Source organism: Nilaparvata lugens, chromosome 7 (genome assembly GCF_014356525.2).
Source record: "Nilaparvata lugens isolate BPH chromosome 7, ASM1435652v1, whole genome shotgun sequence".
Classification (NCBI taxonomy): domain Eukaryota; kingdom Metazoa; phylum Arthropoda; class Insecta; order Hemiptera; family Delphacidae; genus Nilaparvata; species Nilaparvata lugens.
This window is the reverse complement of record NC_052510.1, coordinates 8,482,908-8,504,711: the sequence shown is the minus strand read 5'-3', so window position 1 is coordinate 8,504,711 and position 21,804 is coordinate 8,482,908. Positions and strand designations below refer to the sequence as shown.

The window sequence follows — 21,804 nt, the reverse complement described above, 5'->3', positions numbered from 1 at the left end:
CAATAATTATTGGCTACACTAAACTCATGACTCGCCGAGGTTTCAACTTTGATAATGGACCATACATCAAAATAAACGACAAAAATTTGAATTACAGTGACTTTGTTACAAATCTGGGACTGACAATAGACAAAACACTCGACTGGACGACACAAATCAACACCACCTGTAATAAGGTATTTGCAGGTATCCACTCGCTTAAGAAGGTTAGTGACTTCATTCCACTTCATGTGAAAGTGATGCTGGTTAAGTCATTGATTTTCCCATACTTCTCTTACGGTGACATTGTGATCAATGACATGACTGTGGCCTTGTCTGAGCGACTGCAGAGGGCTCAGAACTATTGCATCCGGTTCATCTTCAATCTAAGAAGAGAAGATCATATCACCCCATTTTTCCAACAACTACATGTGCCAAAGCTCAAGCAAATAAGGGAGTGTCACATTATGATGCTGCTTTATGACCTATTGCATGTAAAAACCTCAGGTTATTCAGCTCATAAATTTGATTTTAATGGGGATCGTAGTGTGAGAGGTACCAGACAGGGCTCCCAACTATTAGTTATCCCAAACCTTAGAACATCTATGTATCATCCCATGTATCAGCTTGCCGGATCTGGAATCTGTTGCCTCCAACTGTGAAGAGTATTGGTGATCGAGCTCTGTTTGGCGTGGCAGTATTGAATTGGCTGGGATCTGGTGGCAAAGATTAGGTTTTGGTCGGGGTCAGCTTTATTTTTATTGTCCATTTACATTGTATCAATCTACATGAATTTGACTCATTTTTACCTTTATGCAACTACAGATACAACAATATTTCATTTTATATTGTCTTATGATAATTATTATACTTTGTAAAATCTTTGTTTTCACTTTGTTATTTTGTGTGCATGTGTGAGTGAATGGCAACTTGATTAGATCTTCATTTCTCCATTTCTGATAGGTTTTCCTATATGATCTATTTAGTCGAATTTGAAATATTGTATTAATAAATTAAGTTTAAAATTCTCTTTTATTATATGTAATTGTATTTTGACTGAGAGTTTTATTTACTTATATTAATCTTATGTAATCTTATTACATAATATGTAATCTATTTTTTCTGTTTTTAATGTAAATTTTTCTTCTTCTGTAAAGGGTTGTGTGGCAGAGAGAACCAGGAGTCCTAACTCCGCCCTAATAAAGGCATAGAATCAATCAATCAATCAATCTCTCTCTTCCTCTCTCGCCATTTCTCTCTCTTACTCTGCTTCTCTCTCACCATTTCTCTCTATTCCGCTTCCTCTCTCTTTCCTAGTACAGCATATTGATATTGAATTAGACTGATTAGTCCGATCCGAATCAAACCGAGTCCGTGCTTCCTATTACAATGTACAACGACGGTCACGATAATTGCATTATTATTTCTTCAGTTCATGCCGAAGTCTCGGTCATTGGAAACAACAAGGCTGTTCCGTTACCCATAGCTGCATAGCCTGTTTTCAGTTTTCACTTTCAATGTTGACTACGATAGCAGATCACGGAAAAAGTCTGTCTGATTCAACGATAGAAAATCGAATTAAGTTTCGCCCGATCGCTTAGGATAATTGGATTGGGTTAGTGTAGTCCGACCAACAAACAGTTGCCAGCATTAGGCCAATGGGAAGCATTGATGTTAACCATGAGGAATACTGACAGTATAAAGTTGAATCTCATGTTAGGTGCATGGATGACTGGCTCTCATAATTCATATAAATGCTAGGCAGTTGATTAGCAAATTGTTCAACTTCACGTATATAGTAGACTACACACAAAGTCAATCTGAATGATCAATGGGAGAAGAAATAAGAGATGAAAGTTGATCAATAGGTTATCTTCTACTACAAAAAAATACGATATGGAATTAATTGTTTTTTTTCTTAGGGCTACTCTCAAATATGAATAAAAATAGAAGTTCAAGTACCCTTTTTGAAATTCTTTACTCACAACATGTTTCGGCTATATGATGCTACTTAATATAGCCACTACATGATGTGAGTAAACGATTTTAAAAAATCTGGTGTGACGCACTCACACAACTTTCCTTGCCGTTACGAAAATTGATCACCTGACGCTAGTGTTCCCGCGCATCACAAGTCTACTATTCAAAGATTTGAGCCAGCTGGTGACAGGGCAATAACGCTGGAGACACACATGAGGTCTGCTATCTCTTCATAGTGAATGATTTAATAGAATCAACAATAATTTGCAATTGAATAATCACGATTTCTCGAATTTAAAGCTTATTTTCAATTTTAGGGGAAAATGTTACTGATCATTAATTGTGGAGATTTTTATGCTCAATCATTTCCATATGAAATTTTTTGTTTAAATTGTATCTGAAGCCTGATAATTGTGAATCTAGAATCACACTTTGCATTGATGGGGCGGAGCTCCTGAGATTTTTACAGATATGGGACTTGTGGCAGTTGATAGACCTTATCAATGACTATCGTAGGTATGAATTTGATCGAAATCGTTGGAGCCTTTTCGAGAAAATCGCGAAAAACCCTGTTTTTGACAACATTTTCGCCATTTTAACCGCCATCTTGAATTGCATTTGATTGAAATTGTTCGTGTCGGATCCTCATAGTGTAAGGACTTCAAGTTCCAAATTTCAAGTCATTCCGTTAATTGGGAGATGAGATATCGTGTACACAGACGCACATACACTCATACACACACATACAGACCAATACCCAAAAACCACTTTTTTGGAATCAGGGGACCTTGAAACGTATAGAAATTTGGAAATTGGGGTACCTTAATTTTTTCGGAAAACAATACTTTCCTTACCTATGGTAATAGGGCAAGGAATAGTGCAAGGAAAGTAAAAAGGGTAGCCTACTTAGATTTCTATTCTTATTTATACATGGAATAATCTTGATGACCAAGTGACACAGATGGAAAGTTCTATACAAATCTGGTAATGCTACTATGAAAGCTGGCGTCAATTCACTGGCACTTCTAATTAACGTGTAATTGATGTAATTAATGTAATTAATCATCAAAGTCCACTACTTTTTTTGGGGGTGGAATGAGAAAAGTTGGGAAATATTCATGTGGCAAGGGATTCCATTCATTTATCCATTCATGCCTATGAATTTATCCATTATTTATTCCATCAAGTAGGCCTACATAACACTTGCGGAGAATAAAAATATTTTTCAAATGATCTCAAGTTATCTAACCCTTCAAAGTCCAACTCATCGCTGATTCAAGTAAACAGTGCCTCTCAATATTTATATTTCACAATTCAAAAATGAGTAAATTAGAATCAGAATTCACTGATATATCCATTGATTTTTCAGTTAATGATAATAATATCGAGTGACCTGGCTGGCTCAGGTCTGGTGTCAGAGTTTTCAGGTCGCAACTGATGAATTTCAGGGCCTCTGACATGACCTAACGACTGCTTTGTTAGTTCATCCTCTCTTTCATTTTACAATTTATTTACTCATCCATTCATGCATTGCTTTTGATGTTAAGATACGGTGAATATTGAATTAAATTATAGTATTTCTAGTATTGGCCTTTAAAACCTACTTTAGCACAGATTTTTAGGTGTTATGGAATAATAATAGTATCCAGCAACAATTGGAACTTTAATGATCGCTACTATTTCAAACAATATAAATAATGATGAGAATATTTATATATTTATCCATTAATTGTACAATATACTGTCATCATAATATTATTATGATCACGGAGAAAAAACTAGGCTGATCCTGTACTATTTCTCTACCAAATTTTGATCAAAAGCTCCTATTGTGCAAATTAGGTTATGAATCACATCAATGTTTAAACACATAATTTTTGATCCAGGAAAAGTTAATTGATTATTTTTAATTGGAAGGTTAATGAATGAAATAATAGTTATTTGTATATCTAGAGTGAAAAGTGCTGTTTTTTCTCCCTGAGGGAAAAGTTTGAAGCCCGAGGCGAAGCCGAGGGCAACAATTTTCCTGAGGGAGAAAAAACATTTTTCAATCGTAATATACACAACATTTTTCCTCCACCTACATTTTTATAAAAACTGCTAATAAAATAATTTTTAAAAACGTATGTGACCAAACAATGTGTTACAACATAATCTATAAAGTAAACAGAAACAGCTGGCTTGTAATCACAGTTCTCCTCCAACAGCACTATCTGTCGGCTAAAGTTGTAACAACAATGACAGCCAAAACTACAGCTATGATGAAGTTCCCGTTTCAAATTTGATTAGTTAATAAGTAATATTCGTTGGATGATATTTTGAATAACATGGAATAAAAGAAAAAAATATATACATTTTTTTTAGTATAGTGATATGAAGTTTGTAATAATAATTTCAGCATACAAACATAAATTCTATATATCGATCAAATGTCTGGTTGAGGTATTGAATTTAGTTGGTTTAATGACTACTCTATATGCTTCCTCATCTGAGCTTAGACCTTCTAACCTATTCCAAATGTACGTTTTTAAAATAGAGATGCTTCCCATGTTATTTAAATGGAGTCACTTTTACTCCCTAGGGAGTTTTTCTATTTTTTAGTACCGAGAGCGAAAAAGTGACACTTTAGTATCATGTTTCAGGGAGTAAAGTAAGTACTTTTGACAGTAGGTGGAGGAAAAATTAATTTATACGCCAAAGAAAAAAGGTTGAGAACTTGAAAAATAATTCACTACTTTGAGAAATTTAAAGCCGTTAAATTACTAATTTTTTAATAAATCAAGTAAATTTACACTTGTTCTAATACTGTAGTTCAAGTAAAAATATTTCACTTGTGCTCTGATGATGACGTTTATTAAGTGAGTAGTTGCTTCATTTGACTAAAATTTGGCTAAGCATTTGAGTAAATTTGCTAGCATTTTCCCACTACTTACGGTACACCTAGAATTGAGAGATAGTTATACACTAATATGTTGAGAATACCATTTGCAATAAGAAAAACCACACGTTTTCTCGAAAAGATTGGATAATTAATACATAATCATGAAAAATATCAATCTTCAATTATTTTATTCCTTCAAGAGAAATATTCAATACATTTCATGATTCACGGAAAAAAATCCCAACATATTCAAATGTAATACTGTATGTAAGAGACAAGGTAATGACCACAGGTTATTCACTGCCATTACTATGTGATACTCAAAATTTTCAGTGATTCATTCCTCAACATTATGTTTTCCTTCATTCTTCATTCTTGAAATTCTAAAGAAGCTCAATTTGCAACTAATGAACAGCGCAAATTCACAAATAGAATGTTAGACTGTTGAAAGCAAAGACTTATTGCTCGGTTTGGCATTGAAAACGCCTACAAGGAGAAATACGTGTTTAGGATTTTCAAGTAGTGCTTCTTAATCAGGCTTTCTATTCTTCTAAATATGCAGTGTAGCTTATGACAGACTGGTGCATGATTGAACTCTCAATAGACGTGGTCTAGCGTTAAGAAGATTTGCAATTTCAGTTCTCTTCCAACACCGGCCGCTAGAAGAAGTTTCTATTGATAACTCAATCATCAACAGATGCTCATTTCTGATAGAAGATAAAATTAGATTTCTATAATGATCAAATTAGAATTTTAATGTTATAAATCAATCAATAATATTGGAATTAATCAGATAGACTCAATGTGGATTGATGGTTATTAGAATTATGATTAAAAATGATGATTGAAGATGATAATATTATAGTAATATCGCAGAAGAGATTGAACTGAGAAATAGGTGATAGATTTGCTAAACGGTATGAAAGTTTTCTAAACTCAAAATACGTTTTATTGTATTGAAGCATTCACATCTATGATATAGTACCTTCATAGGTACTTCAGTATGGTACAGTAGGCCTGTAAATACATTCTATCAATACATCATAATATGCATTATCATAATTGGTATACAGTCTACACAATTATATTTAAGGGATATTTTGACAAAGTGGTTGCGCTGATAAGCTATAATTTAGATAAGTTAAGAATCATGCTCCTGCTACTACTGTTGGAAGGGTGACCGCTAGAGCCAACCCCTCTAAATATAATTCATGAGTTTTTCAATCACTTCCCGGTTGTTCGGAACCCACCTAGAACTATGAGTCCATTCATTTATTCATATGCAAATACAATCCAGGTAAAAACAACAGGCATTTGCCCAAAACTGTTTCAAACCTTAATTTGGAATAAACAGTCTAGAGGGTATGTTACTTACGTAACTTAAATGATAACTTAATTCGCACACAATTTTGAGTCCAAAAAAGTGTATCTACAACAATTCATTTTGAATTTATCAGATTGATCAATTCCCAAATACGAATCCAAACGAAAATCTTCCTTCACAATTGCAAAAAAAATTGAAGATTTCACTCAAATCCACTATTATCATCTCATTCCATCTCTCATTATTATCCACCTCATAAGCTACGCACAAGCCTAGAGCTGATGTGGGCATCGACCTCAGCAAAAAAAAAAAAATGTAATAGACAGTGGTAAGTGGTCTTTTAGAAGTGTTTGTGATAGCTGATAACATTATATCTTTATATTATAAGATAATATTCAGTATAGAGTCTACACAATAATGTAGTATACATGGGTAAATAGCCTTTTAGAAGAGTTTGTGCTAGCCTATAACACTAATATAGTTAGCTAGCCTCTCAAGCAATATTCGAATCACTGAGACAGGAGTCTCCAAATAGAATTAACTGTAATCTTGGTTCATCTACAACTATCCTCTATTAATCACCACTGTATTGGGATATCAAGAATACATTAGTGTAGTTGAGAATACAAAAATAGCAATAATGAAGGTTTTAATAATAGTCCAATAGTAATTATCATTACTGGATTGTGATATTGTCGGCATAAGTTGACGAGGTATTTGGCCTTTACCATGTAGAATACTGAACAAAACAAGTGTTTCTCGTTGAATTAGAATTTATAATTATTGTGGAATTTCTGTAATTGTAAAAACAGTTTTACTTTTGTCACATCCACATTAAAATATGAATGTGACAAAAATTAAACTGCAGATGGAAATTACAGAGAAGTTGCAATTATTCAAATGCCAATGAATCAACAATTTTATTACTAAACGAAAATCAAAATTGAATGCTGTAATTCACCCCAAAGACTTTTGCTACTGCAAATATTGACAACAGGGTAAACAGCTAAGTGAAAACTCAGTAGCAGAAGTCTTCGGGGTTAATTACAGCATTCAATTTGGATTTTTGATTAGTAATAAAAAATTAAACTGTTTTTCAATCAAATGAGATTCACTTTGAAATGTCAGTAATCCTTGTAAATAGCAGCCACACATCCCATTCTACCGATGCTGTCAGTTTTAAGAGAATGTTTTCAATCAAGTGAGATTCACTTTGAAATGTCAGCAGTCCTTGTTGACCGAGCGAAGTGAGGTCTAAGATTCAAGTCGACGGTTTGGCATTTCTCTTAATGTTTATATGTTGCGCATTTACGGCGAAACGCGGTAATAGATTTTCATGAAATTTGACTGGTATGTTCCTTTTTGAATTGCGCGTCGACGTATATACAAGGTTTTTGGAAATTTTGCACTTTCAAGGATAATATAAAAGGAAAAAGGAGCCTCCTTCATACGCCAATATTAGAGTAAAAATCAGACTATACAATTATTCATCATAAATCAGCTGTTTAGTGGACTATAATACTAGCCGTTCAAAAACATCGAACATCTTGAAAATGTATCTTTCCATCAACGTTAGTAGACAGTTGACTATAATACTAGCCGTTAAAAAACATCGATCATCTTGAAAATGTATCTTTCGATCAACGTTGTAGACAGTTGCAGCCAGACCTGATAACAGCGCTCACACTCACATTCCGGGACGACACGTCACGGTACGAAAGCTCTATGTTCATTCAGGACTTTTTCTAGACATTTTAAATTGATAAATTATTTATTAATTTTTGAGAAAACATAACAACAGGTCAATGTAACTTACTGAGCGCGAGGTCTACTGTTCACAGAACTACTAGTAAATAGCAGCAACACATCCCATTCTACCAATGCTGACAGATTCAAGAGAATGTAACTATATTACAAAACAGTACTGCATTTCCAGCGTGCGGTGGACTCAGATGAACGACTATTGATATCGTCGGTAATGGGTTTTAGAGGGCGGCTAAAGAGTTATTTACTATTACTTTAAGCAGTTAACAATGTAACAGCATAGAGTAAAGATACTGATACTTGTTCAGTTGTATTTGGCAATAGGTATCTATAGGTGGTGGTGCCCGGTATCACGTACGGTAAATGTCAAATTCCTGAATGTGGGAAGATTCTTCAGTGCAAGTTGTAATACCGACTTTATCAATGATGAGCGGTTTCAGACACAATATTATTGCGTAATGAGTTACTTCGTGATTGTTTGAGTTTGCTACGATCATGTTTTTCATCTTGAAATCTGAGTGAATCATGCTTGAAGTTCTATAATCACTTTGAACTGTTTGAATCGTTAGAACTATTCTAGGATGGTGTATTTCAAGTTAGTTTCATATTATTTCCAGTGAGGTTTTTTTAGAGTATCTCAACTAACAATGAGTTTGTTTGATGAGACACGGAAAGTAGGGAATTCAAGTAGAGGAAGATACTTTATCTACTGAAATGCTGACTGACATGCTTCACCTTGTATGATTATAAAGCATAATATGTCTCATAATGAAAACACAGGATATAGGCATAGAGGGATCTAGGAAGATTTCACGAAGGTACTGTATCTACCCTTGATTCCTAGAGACCTCTCTCCAATGAGCTCTCAATGTCAAGCACTCAAGTATCCCTACATGTAGCTTTGATCTTTGAAGTGGGCTAGTCGGCTAGACTATCATACAAGGATGTCATAGAGTGGGACTATTGCGAAGGATCTAAGTTGAGAGGGTCTATCCATAGAGAAGCAATAACATAAGTAGATATCCCATGGTATAGGGTGTTTATGTCGCAACTTTTACTGTTATCTCAAGCCGATAGTCCACATAGTTCTTTCCCGTGAAGCTGTGTGACACAGGTAGTCGCTCATATTGTGCCGTTCATACACTCTCACCCCAGAAAAACAGTAAAAATCGACAATAATCGGCTTGAGATAACAGTAAAAGTTGCGACATAAACGCCCCATACCATGGGATATCTACTTACGCTATTGTTTCTCTATGATATAGGTTAAAGCTTCTATTCTAATGTTTAATATATTATCCATTCTTGAGCGTTTGAGTTCTCGTTAAATGATGAAAATAAAATTAATCTAATCAATTAGAAAATTTGAATAGTTTTGAGTAGATCTTAATTTCTAAATAATTTTTCAACCAATCAATTTATGAATGAAAAAAATATTACGAGAATATTATTTCGTATTTGAAATCCATCAAATGTTTGTCTGTATAATTTTCTTATTAATAAAAACTTTTATTTATTATAAACTTGATAATCCAATTGAAAATTAATAATCGATAATTTATTCAAATTAAAAATTAAATTAATCTAATCAATTAGAAAATTTGAATAGTTTTGAGTAGATCTTAATTTCTAAATAATTTTTCAACCAATCAATTTATGAATGAAAAAAATATTACGAGAATATTATTTCGTATTTGAAATAATGAATAATTAATAATATTCAAAATGTATAATTCAATGAGTTCTCATTTTTATTTATTTGAAAATCAGAAAAAAATATAGATAGAACAAATTCGCATTCAAAATACACGCCAACAATGCCAACGGCTGATTGGGCTGCAAGATTAACAGTATGCAAAGTAATACTTTGCGCACCAGAGCGGAAAAGTGATTCTTCGCGTTCTGTAATCAGTGCAGGAATGGTCACTATTCAAGGTAACTGTAGGAAAATGTATCTTTCCATCAATGTTAGTAGACAGTTGACTATAACACTAGCCATTAAAAAACATCGATCATCTTGAAAATGTATCTTTCGATCAACGTTGTAGACAGTTGCAGCCAGACCTGATAGCAGCGCTCACACTCACATTCCGGGACGACACGTCACGGTACGATAGGACAGAAAGCACTATGTTCATTCAGGACTTTTTCTAGACATTTTAAATTGATAAATTATATATTAATTTTTGAGAAAACATAACAACAGGTCAATGTAACTTACTGAGCGCGAGGTCTACTGTTCACAGAACTACTAGTAAATAGCAGCAACACATCCCATTCTACCAATGCTGACAGATTCAAGAGAATGTAACTATATTACAAAACAGAACTACATTTCCAACGTGCGGTGGACTCAGATGAACGACTATTGATATCGTCGGTAATGGGTTTTAGAGGGCGGCTAAAGAGTTATTTACTATTACTTTAAGCAGTTAACAATGTAACAGCATAGAGTAAAGATACTGATACTTGTTCAGTTGTCTTTGGTAATAGGTACCTATTGGTGGAGGTGCCCGGTATCACGTACGGTAAATGTCAAATTCCTGAATGTGGGAAGATTCTTCAGTGCAAGTTGTAATACCGACTTTATCAATGATGAGCGGTTTCAGACACAATATTATTGCGTAATGAGTTACTTCGTGATTGTTTGAGTTTGCTACGATCATGTTTCTCATCTTTAGCATTTGAGTGGATCATGCTTGAAGTTCTGTAATCTCTTTGAACTGTTTGAATCGTTAGAACTATTCTAGGATGGTGTATTTCAAGTTAGTTTCATATTATTTCCAGTGAGGTTTTTCTTAGAGTATCTCAACTAACAATGAGTTTGTTTGATGAGACACGGAAAGTAAGGAATTCAAGTAGAGGAAGATACTTTATCTACTGATATGCTGACTGACATGCTTCACCTTGTATGAGTATAAAGCATAATATGTCTCATAATGAAAACACAGGATATAGACATAGAGGGATCTAGGAAGATTTCACGAAGGTACTGTATCTACCCTTGATTCCAAGAGACCTTTCAATGTCAAGCCCTCAAGTATCCCTACATGTAGCTTTGATCTTTGAAGTGGGCTAGTCGGCTAGACTATCCTACAAGGATGTCATAGAGTGGGACTATTGCGAAGGATCTAAGTTGAGAGGGTCTATCCATAGAGAAGCAATAACATAAGTAGATATCCCATGGTATAGGGTGTTTATGTCGCAACTTTTACTGTTATCTCAAGCCGATAGTCCACATAGTTCTTTCCCGTGAAGCTGTGTGACACAGGTAGTCGCTCATATTGTGCCGTTCATACAATCTCACCCCAGAAAAACAGTAAAAATCGACAATAATCGGCTTGAGATAACAGTAAAAGTTGCGACATAAACATCCCATACCATGGGATATCTACTTACGCTATTGTTTCTTTATGATATAGGCTAGAACTTCTATTTTAATGTTTAATATATTATCCATTCTTAAGCGTTTGAGTTCTCGTTAAATGATGTAAATAACAGAACTGAATTGGAAGTAAAATTATTTTTGTGAATTGAAATTGATGATTTATTATAGGATGAATACGTTCAAGAAGTAAGAAAACAAAATCAAGAAATCAGAAAGCCAAAAACGAACATTCAAAAAAGAAAAAAAAATAACCAAGTGGATCTCGCAGTGCTATTGTTGGAGAAGTAATTAATTGCCTGGATGAACATAATGGAATACATCAATCGAATGTACCAGACTTAAAATTCTTAATAATTTTTTCACACAAATTATCTATAATAGTCAATGAGAGTTCATGATCTCCCATGGAAGATAACACATACTGAATCAATTCAGCATTAATCTTTTGATTTCTCGAGTTGAAAGATTAAAACAGCTGTGGGTGGACAAAAATTTCCAAGTGAAGATTTATAATATTATTACAACTAATAATGAGAAATTCAAAGTTCATTACACTAATGGCCCGGATGCACAAAAGCCGGTTGAATTTTAACCGTGATTTATTCCACGAGAACCATTCATAGCAGGCTTTTTTGAAAAGTCGGGTTCTCTGATTGGTTCTCCTGGAATTAATCACAATTGAAATTCAACCGGGTTTTGTGCAACCGGCACTATGAGTAAAGTTATTGATGTCTGAAACCTTGAAATGAAAAGATGGTGAAGATATCCCTTTCAACATCAAATAATTAAAACCAAACTCATAATGGAATGGAAAAATGGGAAGAATATGACATTATTCAATAAAAATATGACACTCTCTCACAAAATAACTCAAGACTACAGCAACTATATAACTGGATTATCTCTTTTCTGTATAGGGCTACTTGTAATAAAAATAGGAATAAAAATCTCAGTACCCTTTTTGAATTATTTAATCACAACCTGTTACAAAAATTATATTTAGAAAGAGTACTGAGATTTGTATTTTTCTTTCTATTTTTATATAACTGGTTATATAGTTACTGCACTCAAGACCATCTAATATTGGACAATTTATAAATGTTACAAACATTATCGGACTGAAAAATCAAAGATACTCACAGTACTGATGCAACCAGATGCTCGGAAGTGACTTCAGTAACTCAGAATAGAGATAATTCCCAATCAACTAACAATAGACTATCAAATTGAAATCTTTTACGGCCCCGGAGTTTACGGTGTAATTTAATATGATAGGTGACATGCGCAGTATCATTCGTTATAAAACAGCGGCGTTAAATAAATTCTTGTTATTTCAGACACACAATGAAAATGAAAATGAACTCAGGCGGAGTTAGGACTTTTAAGTCCTCTCTACCACTCAATCTCGAAACACAATTAATTACGCTTGATCCTTCTCAATTCAGCGAGCATACAAGCATGATAGATGAAATCTAGAGAACGTAATTTTTGGTTGTGGCTCCAAAAACTGATAAACATAAAATCTGTGAAGATTTGGAAAATGACAAAAAATACATGAAAATTCTTTATTCTGCATTCATTCATACCAATAAGTACATCATCTAAATGATAGGGAGAGGAAAAATTAGATAACCTTGTGCTATTTCTCTCCCAAATTTAGATAGGGTTACACATAGTCCCATATAGGATGTCTTGTAGTTCTTAATTTCACAAAATTTTCAGTCCTTAAAATATGTTCCCGAAGAAACTTTTCAAATTCAAATGCTTCAAAACCAAAAATAGAACATATATTTCACATTATTATCACTTGAATAGAGAAGATTGAAGAAATAATTCTGTAAATATATGTTTTATTAAGTAAAAATAGTATAACAACTGTTGGTAATGTGTTGAATCATTGTTAAATACAAAAGGATTCAATGTAACGCATTGTAAAATTTTCATCAATAAATTCACAATCGGAAATGAATCGATCCACAATAAAACAGTGTATCTTGACATGTTTTTCTTTCCAAAACTAGAATATCTAGCATCAATGAATTCATTGAATTCCATTTCTATATAACTAGTTGTGATAGTAAACTCGTGTTATGGAATTCCACAAACTCCATGAATTCTATCTTCAACTATCTGTCATTAAACTCATTTGTATTTTTCAAATTGTACTGCTCAGTGTGCGTTATGAGGACAATAATGGGATGTAGTTCTTGGTGCCCTCATATATGAAAATTTTCAAATAAATAAATTAAGACTTATAAGAATGCACCTCCAATGACTGATTACAACAATCACATTTTTCTAGTAGAGAGCGAGATATCGATTGATTGATTTAATTACATTGATGAAGAAGATGATGAGGAAGAAGAAGAAGAAAAAAAGGGCGAAGTTAGGACTCCACATCCTCTCTGCCACAAAACACAACTATGTGAAGAGGTGTCAAAATCTATTGGGATTGTATGACATTGAATATTAGACGGCATCAGATGATAGTGGTTGCATTAAAAACTTAAAGTTCAAGAAAGAGTTTGAGGATCATTGCAACATGCAATTATTTCCATGCCACAAACCAAACTCACAATTAGTATTCAACAGAGAAAGAGAGAGAGGAAGAGGGAAGGAGAGGGAAAGAGTGAACAGGATGCACCCAATTCAGATAGTCGGATGCATTTGGAATATCGTTAATTTCAAAAGAATGACAAACCCTTTTAATTGACAACTCACCATAGGCACAAGTATGATTTATTAGAATTGTCAATCAGCTGAGGATGTATTATTGTCTGCACCCTTCAATCTATTCAACTACGATAGTGAGAGTCATTTTGAACTGTTCGCAATGGAGCATTGATGTCATTTGGGGATATTACTAGCAGTTTAAACTGATTCCACTATTATAAGAGGACTGGCAAATCGATTTATATGGAATGCATCTTCAATTTAATTGAAAGTCGAAGCCGTGTGGGAAAAGACGATAACAGCATGAGGCCTTATAAGTGTTAATCTTTCAATTTAACAGTTTTCACGCATGTGAAATTATATAGAGTCACTTTGATATTGACATCTGAAATTGTCACCTTCTCTATTGGGTTCATAATTTCATCTTATATTGAATTTAGAATTCTCTGTGCCGGTTGCACAAAAGCCGGTTGAATTCTAATGGTGATTGGTTCCACGAGAGCCAATTGGAGAAGCAGTCTTATCAAAAAGGCCTTCTCCGATTGGTTCTCGTGAAACTAATCACGTTTAAAATTTAACCGGATTTTGTGCAACCGGGTCTCTATGTTATAACTTGAAGGGTATGTGAAACAGCTATGCACTTTGATTCAACGATTATAGAAAGTGTAAAAATTTACCATAATAATAAAATTTCCAAATCACAAATAACTTGATAATAAACCTTATCTTCAAAGATAGTTAAAGTAGGTGTTTCACACATGAGGAAATCTTCCGAAGATGAAAAATGATAACTGGATTGGTCACCCTTGGTTCCATCGATATCTCCGAATTCATTTTATTTATTCATTCATTGATACAATAAGTGCATCATCAAAATGATAGGGAGAGAAAAAAATAAGGTAACCTTGTGCTATTCCTCTCCCAAATTTAGATAGGGTTACACATAGTCCGCAATAGGTTTAGTCTTGTCACATCACAGAGTTTTCAGTCATTAAATATGATCACAAAGTGGATGAATAGTTTGATCAAATAAATTTCATTGAATCAAGTTATTAGGAATATTTTGAATCAAATGGAAAATAAATATCTTGTATACTTTTTTCCAATAATTACGTTTGGTACCAAATGAGAATTAGGGCTGGAAATAAAGTAATAGAGAATTTGAGGTTCATCGGATGAAAACCGGATTCAAATGAAGTTTATATAGTCACTTCTAGCAATGGTTTTCAATTGATAGTTGGAGCTTCAATAGAAAAAAAGAATTGATTCCATAATTTACGAATTTTATACAATACAAAATATATATAAAAGCGAAATGGCACCCACTGACTGACTGACTGACTGACTGACTCACTCACTCACTCACTCGCATAACTAAAAATCTACCGGACCAAAAACGTTCAAATTTGGTAGGTATGTTCAGTTGGCCCTTTAGAGGCGCACTAAGAAATCTTTTGGCAATATTTTAACTCTAAGGGTGGTTTTTAAGGGTTTAAAGTTCGTCTTTTAGCATGTCTTCTTATTCTCTTAATTATAATTGAAAAATGTCCATACCATATGTTAATATAGAACTATAATCTGGAGAGAGTACCTCTTCGAAACAGTTGTTAACTGGTAACTAAATTAATAATTTTGTCAGGTTGGCATTAAGTTGAGTTGACTTTGTTAGGTTGGCACCAAGTTGAAGATTGAAATGCATTTATCGCGGAAAAATTGATTGGGCACTGCTACTTCAATCAGAGCTATTTCTGGGAATATTATATTACTAGCTGTCAAGCTCGCTTCGCTCGCCATATCCGTTTAGTCAGACGTTTAGTGTGGACCCCCGACTGGATCATCCTAACATAATTATGATAAAAATGCCCAAATGAAAAATGCAGGCGAGCGAAGCGAGCTGATCTCATTCTTGGACGATCCAGTCAGTGGTCCGGGGTGCGGAGCCCCCTGGCTAGATGGATACGGCGAGCGAAGCGAGCCTGACGGCTAGTACAAAATATGAGAGGGGAATATTATGATTTGCTCACATAATTCAACGCAATGTTAGTCAATATGAAATTATTGAAAAACTGTACCTTACAACGAGAATGCTGATTGTAATTCCTATGAACCTTTGATTGCACTAGAACTCATGAAACTCTCACAAAGTCGAGAACACAATTCACAATTCATAACTAGGAAAAAGGAAAATATTACTCATAGAGATCACGAACTTCTCCAGAATTTTGTTACACACTCAATTAGTTTTGTCTATAGAAGTTTATTCCACCAGCAATGTTGCATAGGCTACAAACTAACGTTCAATGACACTACAATTGTTCATGATAGGTTGCATACAATTGTACACACAGCTCCAGTATTGTATACAATTTGAGGAAGAATGTCGTTTCACTTTATCAGGAAATGAAGAAAGTTATCCAATTTCAACTCCACTAGAGGATAGTGCCGTTAATTTATCACGTTCAAAAAGCAATTTGAAAAGTCAAGTTGCGTTTTTCAGTCATGCGATAACAATATCCTCCAATTATTGGAAACTTGATCCGTTAGTGAAGGCGATTTGATAATGGGTGATATGTGCCTTGTCAAAGTATATTCATTCAATAGCAGATAACCTGAATATTTAATGACATTTTTAGCTTGGTTGCTTCTTATTATTCCAGAATAAATTTAATTCAAGATATTAGTTGATGATTATTATTATTTCATTGATTCAATGATACAATATTATAATGTGAAATAATAATCAACTCAACATATGTACTCTATGAATATCAACATACTATGAACTCGTGGATATTCCAATGACGTTTTCAACTTGGGAGCTTATCATCATTCCAGAATAAATTTCATTCATGATATTAGTTAAATATGAACTCAACATATGAACAATATCACAGCCTACTATAGACAGCCTACTTTATCTAAAGTAAGCCATGATACTATGGATATCAACTATGAACTCAACATAGTGGAAGGGAATAAGATGATAAATAGTATGTATCTCAAAATAATTAGAATAATCATTGGAGAAGTATTGAATCCTCCTAAAAGGCTGTCTTTTGTGTGTATAGAGAGAAAAGTTACAATAATGTTTCACGGAAGCATGGAATGTTCATGAACATTCCATTCATTCATTTATTCGTGAATACAAATTACAAATCATAAAAATATGATTAGGAAGGAACAACAGGAATGTATAGCATAAATGATGAGAGAATGATACACAGGAATAATATCAGAGATCATTTCACATGATTACTGGAGCTCGAATGATATAACTTATCATAATGTAAAACGATGGTACGGAACAATGTTGAAGAAGTGATTCAATGTGATAGACCATAGAGAAACACTAGCGTAAGTAGATATCCCATAGTATAGGGCGTTTATTTCGCAAATTTTACTGTTATCTCAAGCCGATTACTGTTGATTACTGTCGAACTTTACTGTTTTGATGGGGTGAAAGTGCATGAACGGCACAATATGAGAGACTACCAGTCTCACACAGCTTCACGGGAAAGAATTTTACATGAATCAGCGGCTTGAGATAACAGTAAAAGTTGCGACATGAACGCCCTATACCATGGGATATCTACTTATGTTATTGTTTCTCTATGGATAGACCCTCTCAACTTAGATCCTTTGCAATAGTCCCACTCTATGACATCCTTGTAGAATAGTCTAGCCGACTAGCCCACTTCAAAGATCAAAGCTACATGTAGGGATACTTGAGGGCTTGACATTGAGAGGTCTCTTGGAATCAAGGGTAGATACAGTACCTTCGTGAAATCTTCCTAGATCCCTGAGTAAACATGGTTGAAGCTTCAAAAATGTGATTGAAATGGATATCAGGGTAGAAGCTAGATTTTATGATGACTATACAACTGGATATAGTCTCTGATGACTATTCAACAACTGGATATTGTGCGTGACATTAAGATCAGGAAATTGAAATATTTTGAGCGCATTATGAGAGGACCTAATTACGTCATTCTTCACCTCATAATACAATGTAAACTTGTTGTTAAGCGTTCAGTGGGACGTAGAGGAATGTGTTGGTTGAGAAACCTGAGGGAAGCATTCAAATGCTCGTCACAGGACCTAATCCGAGCAGCAGTTAACAAAAATAGTCATGATGGTAGCCAACCACCGTTATGGAGAAGGTACCTAAAAAAGAAGATACATCATAAGTTATTTTTCCCAACAGAGAGATAGAAAACTTTTTTTTGGATTTTCTTTCTAATTTTATTAAGATTGGAACAGAAATTTGTGTGGTGCAGAGTGTGAGATTAATACGAATGTAACAAAAAATCTGGGCAGACAATATTGAAATCATCCTTATAGGTCGTGATCAGAAAGCAGGAAATTGGGATATGACTCAGGGCCATATGCTAACATTACGTTTAACACTAAACCACTTTTACTTGTAGATATGTTTTCATTTATCATAATGTGTTTCATACAGGGTTTAAACAAACAGCTGACATTTCTCCGTTTTCTCCGTTTAAACCGTTCTATCTGCACACGTGCCCTATTCTTCTAGCTTGTAAACTATCTTCGCATTCAATGAAAGTTGAGTAAGATGCTATCCAACCAATAACGAGCTAACAATCATGAGATCAGAAATTCAGACAACGGCCAATTGATAATTCAACCAATCATAAGCCAACCAATGAGAGAGCAGCAAGTTTTTATCATGGTGGCAGCTATGGTAAGGGACTGAGAGAATCCAACCAATTAGAAGCTAACCAATGGGAGAGTAGCATCTTCATCGTCCCGACAATGACGACACAACCAATCTTGGTTGGGTGAAAGAGAGCTTAAACAATCACAAAATGGATAACTTGAGAGTAATATAGTAATTAGTGTGATGAATAATGATTTAATGTTATTTTGTTCATCATTGATTACGGAATCGTCTTCATGCTCAAAATCTAACGATGAAAATAGTTCGCTATGATTTGAGTGACAAGTTACAAGCTAACTGATAATTGATAAGCAGTGATTTCGTAGTCTTCACAATAGGTAATGGATTTGAAATCAAAGATTTAAAATCAGGTAATGGGATTTTTTTATTTAAAATCAGGTAATGGATTTTTTCCATTCAAACACAGTTTAATGTTATAGATTAATGAACTGCAAGTATACATATTCTTCAGTCTATGATATTATTACCAATATTACTAATAATAGTACCAATATTTTTATCATAATCTGTTTGATCACACACTAATCGATATTGACTCTAAAAGGTTATTGTTTTCCCCCAAATCGTTTTCAAACTGCCACATTGTATTCACTGATATTATTTTTACAGCTCATTGATAATGGTTTTCCCGATCTTGAGCTATGTTTCCTTATAAAAAAATCAATTTTTCATTTATTCGACTAATCATCAATTCATTATCAGCAACTAAATGCATTCCAAAGTTTATTTCAATAATAGTCGTTGCACAAGTGTGATCTTTTAATCCGGCAGTAGTCTGAATAGTGCCTAGAAGCGTAAGTAATGTTTAAATCTAGCCATAACCTAGGGATCTGTCGAGTCACAACATAATAATTGTTGCACCAGTCATGAGTTCCATTCGCAGTTTTCCTTGCATTCATTACTGATCTATGATCTTTGACCTCACTCCTCACGCATCAGTCACAGACTTCTGTTGACATCATCAGCAAAAATAACTCTAAAACTCTAGAGAATTTTCCTCTATTTTATGGGAGCATCAAGTACCATAAGGTACTTCAGCTCAAGGATTTCCCTATCTTTCAGATAATAATTTGAAATCACTCGAAAATTATGTGATAGGAGTGGCATGTAAGAGAATATAGTCTAAAAATGTGGAGGCAGTAGTATTAGTCACTGACTCTGTAGGTGTTACAATAACAAATCAACACGGAATAAGATTTGTGGAGACAACGATACCAATTATTATCAAAATCCTCAGACAGAAATTCCAAAACAAAGACGTAAATCAAAACATGTTTTAATTCATTCACAGCCCGTGACTGGGAACAATGTTTCTTGTTCCTAGATTTCAAATTTACAATTGTCTCGCAATGTGAATTAAATCAGTCGACATGATTGAGAGCTGGAACTGTATGAGAGTGGAACACTACCTAAATGAATAATGATAAGCATACGATTCCATGTAGCATTGGGAAATTTCAATAATTAGAATGAGAGGAAAGTAGACTAGAGAGTGGGAAAGAGAGAGAGAGAGAGTGTGTGTGGGAGAGGGTGTTTGGCTTGAAAGGTTATTGCTCTGGTGAAGGTGCTGGTAGTAGGCTGGATTCTGAAATCATTGCATGTGGACATTTGTGTGGCCTGAATTTCGTTAATTTATTGAAAGAAATGATTGACATTTCTCGCTTTACTGAGATTCGATCCAAACTGTTAGCTTCCGTTGAATTGGAAGCATTGAAAGGGAATGCTAAGGGTTTTGAGTGAATATATATCATGAGTGTTTTTCTCCCAATTGTAATAGTTCATTAAGCATATTCAAGTACGCTACCCTTTATTATTTGACTATATTTCAAGAAACCTATGCTGAGAAGCCAATATTTTAAACAAAACACTTTGTTTCATGATTGATAGCATGAGCCATCAATTCTCGTGACATAGCTTGTGATATAATATTCTCCTGCAGCTCCTATAATCCTTGATAACCATATTCCAATTAATGTTTATTCACTTCCTACTGGTATCTTGTACTATCCATTCGTTTTGTTCTGAAGCTTCATAAATCGGAGACCTAAAAAGGATCATTCAGAGACCATATTAGCGTTTGAATGAAATATTAAGGTAAGAGAGACGTTGGAAGACCAACGGTGGTCTTCAAACTAGACACGATTATAAAGTTTAATTTTGATTCTTTTAAATCTTTGTAATTTTGTTTTGTCTTGTTTTGTGTGTTTTTAATAAATTGAAATTGAATTGAATTGATTATATTTTTGATAAATTTTAATTTCCAAGGCTATTTTAAAGACCGGAACAGGCAATCATGCCTAAACCGTGGGACTCAGAAGAAGAAGAAGATGAAATGATTAACATCAAAATTAATTGAGTTAAATAAGATTATGGTCTATTATATTTTATGAATTAGGTGTATACCTCTCAATAGTGTTTGACAACAATAACTTCTTGAGCAAAATTCATGTTCTTCATAAGTGAATTCCTCATCATTCCTCATCATTGAAATGATAGGGAAGGAAAAATAAGGTGACTTCTCTCCCTAATATGGATAAGGTTACATATATCTTACTTAGTCAGATAGAATAAATATATCACGAAAGAAGTGATGTCATTGAGAATTGCATCTTTTAGTGAATCTTTTTGGTGAGGAGTCGGTCCCTTGTGGAAAGGTCTCACCTGGCCAGATTATATTATAATTAAAGCCTTCAATAGCCATTGCGACTTATACTGAAGCCGGGACTATTATACTAAAAATCATGGTTATATAGTGGATCACCCTATTGTTGATACTGTAGTATCATAGTTCTATCACACATCACCACTTGATTAGAAAATAGGACTTGAAACATATCCTCAAAACACTGTACCGTGTAACTAATATGAATGTCTACCACTTTGAGAAAATAATCAAATTTAAATCAGAATTCATCACCAAAGAATTACATAAAATAAATCCAAAAAGATACTGACATATCTTGGTTGATATAAAAACATGAAAAGAATTGAATAGAAAGTAATGTAACTTCATCCGTGATTACCCTTGCTCTAGTCCCAGACTTTGAGAAAATAATCAAATTCAAATTCGAATTCATCACCAAAGAATAACATAAAATAAATCCACAAAG

At 34.0% G+C, this 21,804-nt stretch overlaps 1 protein-coding gene across 8 annotated transcripts in view; it reads right to left on the bottom strand.

Annotated features, from left to right (window-relative positions):
• Nucleotides 1-21,804, bottom strand: part of LOC111055726 (glycoprotein 3-alpha-L-fucosyltransferase A) — a 109,156-nt gene that overhangs the window by 61,906 nt on the left and 25,446 nt on the right. The window contains exon 1 of one of the 8 annotated variants that reach the window (XM_039433611.1): nucleotides 12,457-12,515. The exons of 6 other annotated variants lie outside the window; for them this stretch is intronic. The gene's annotated coding sequence lies outside the window, so the exon portion shown is untranslated. Of the gene's footprint in view, nucleotides 1-12,456; nucleotides 12,516-21,804 lie in introns of those variants that run through there. One more of the 8 variants, XM_039433607.1, reaches the window with a different exon arrangement.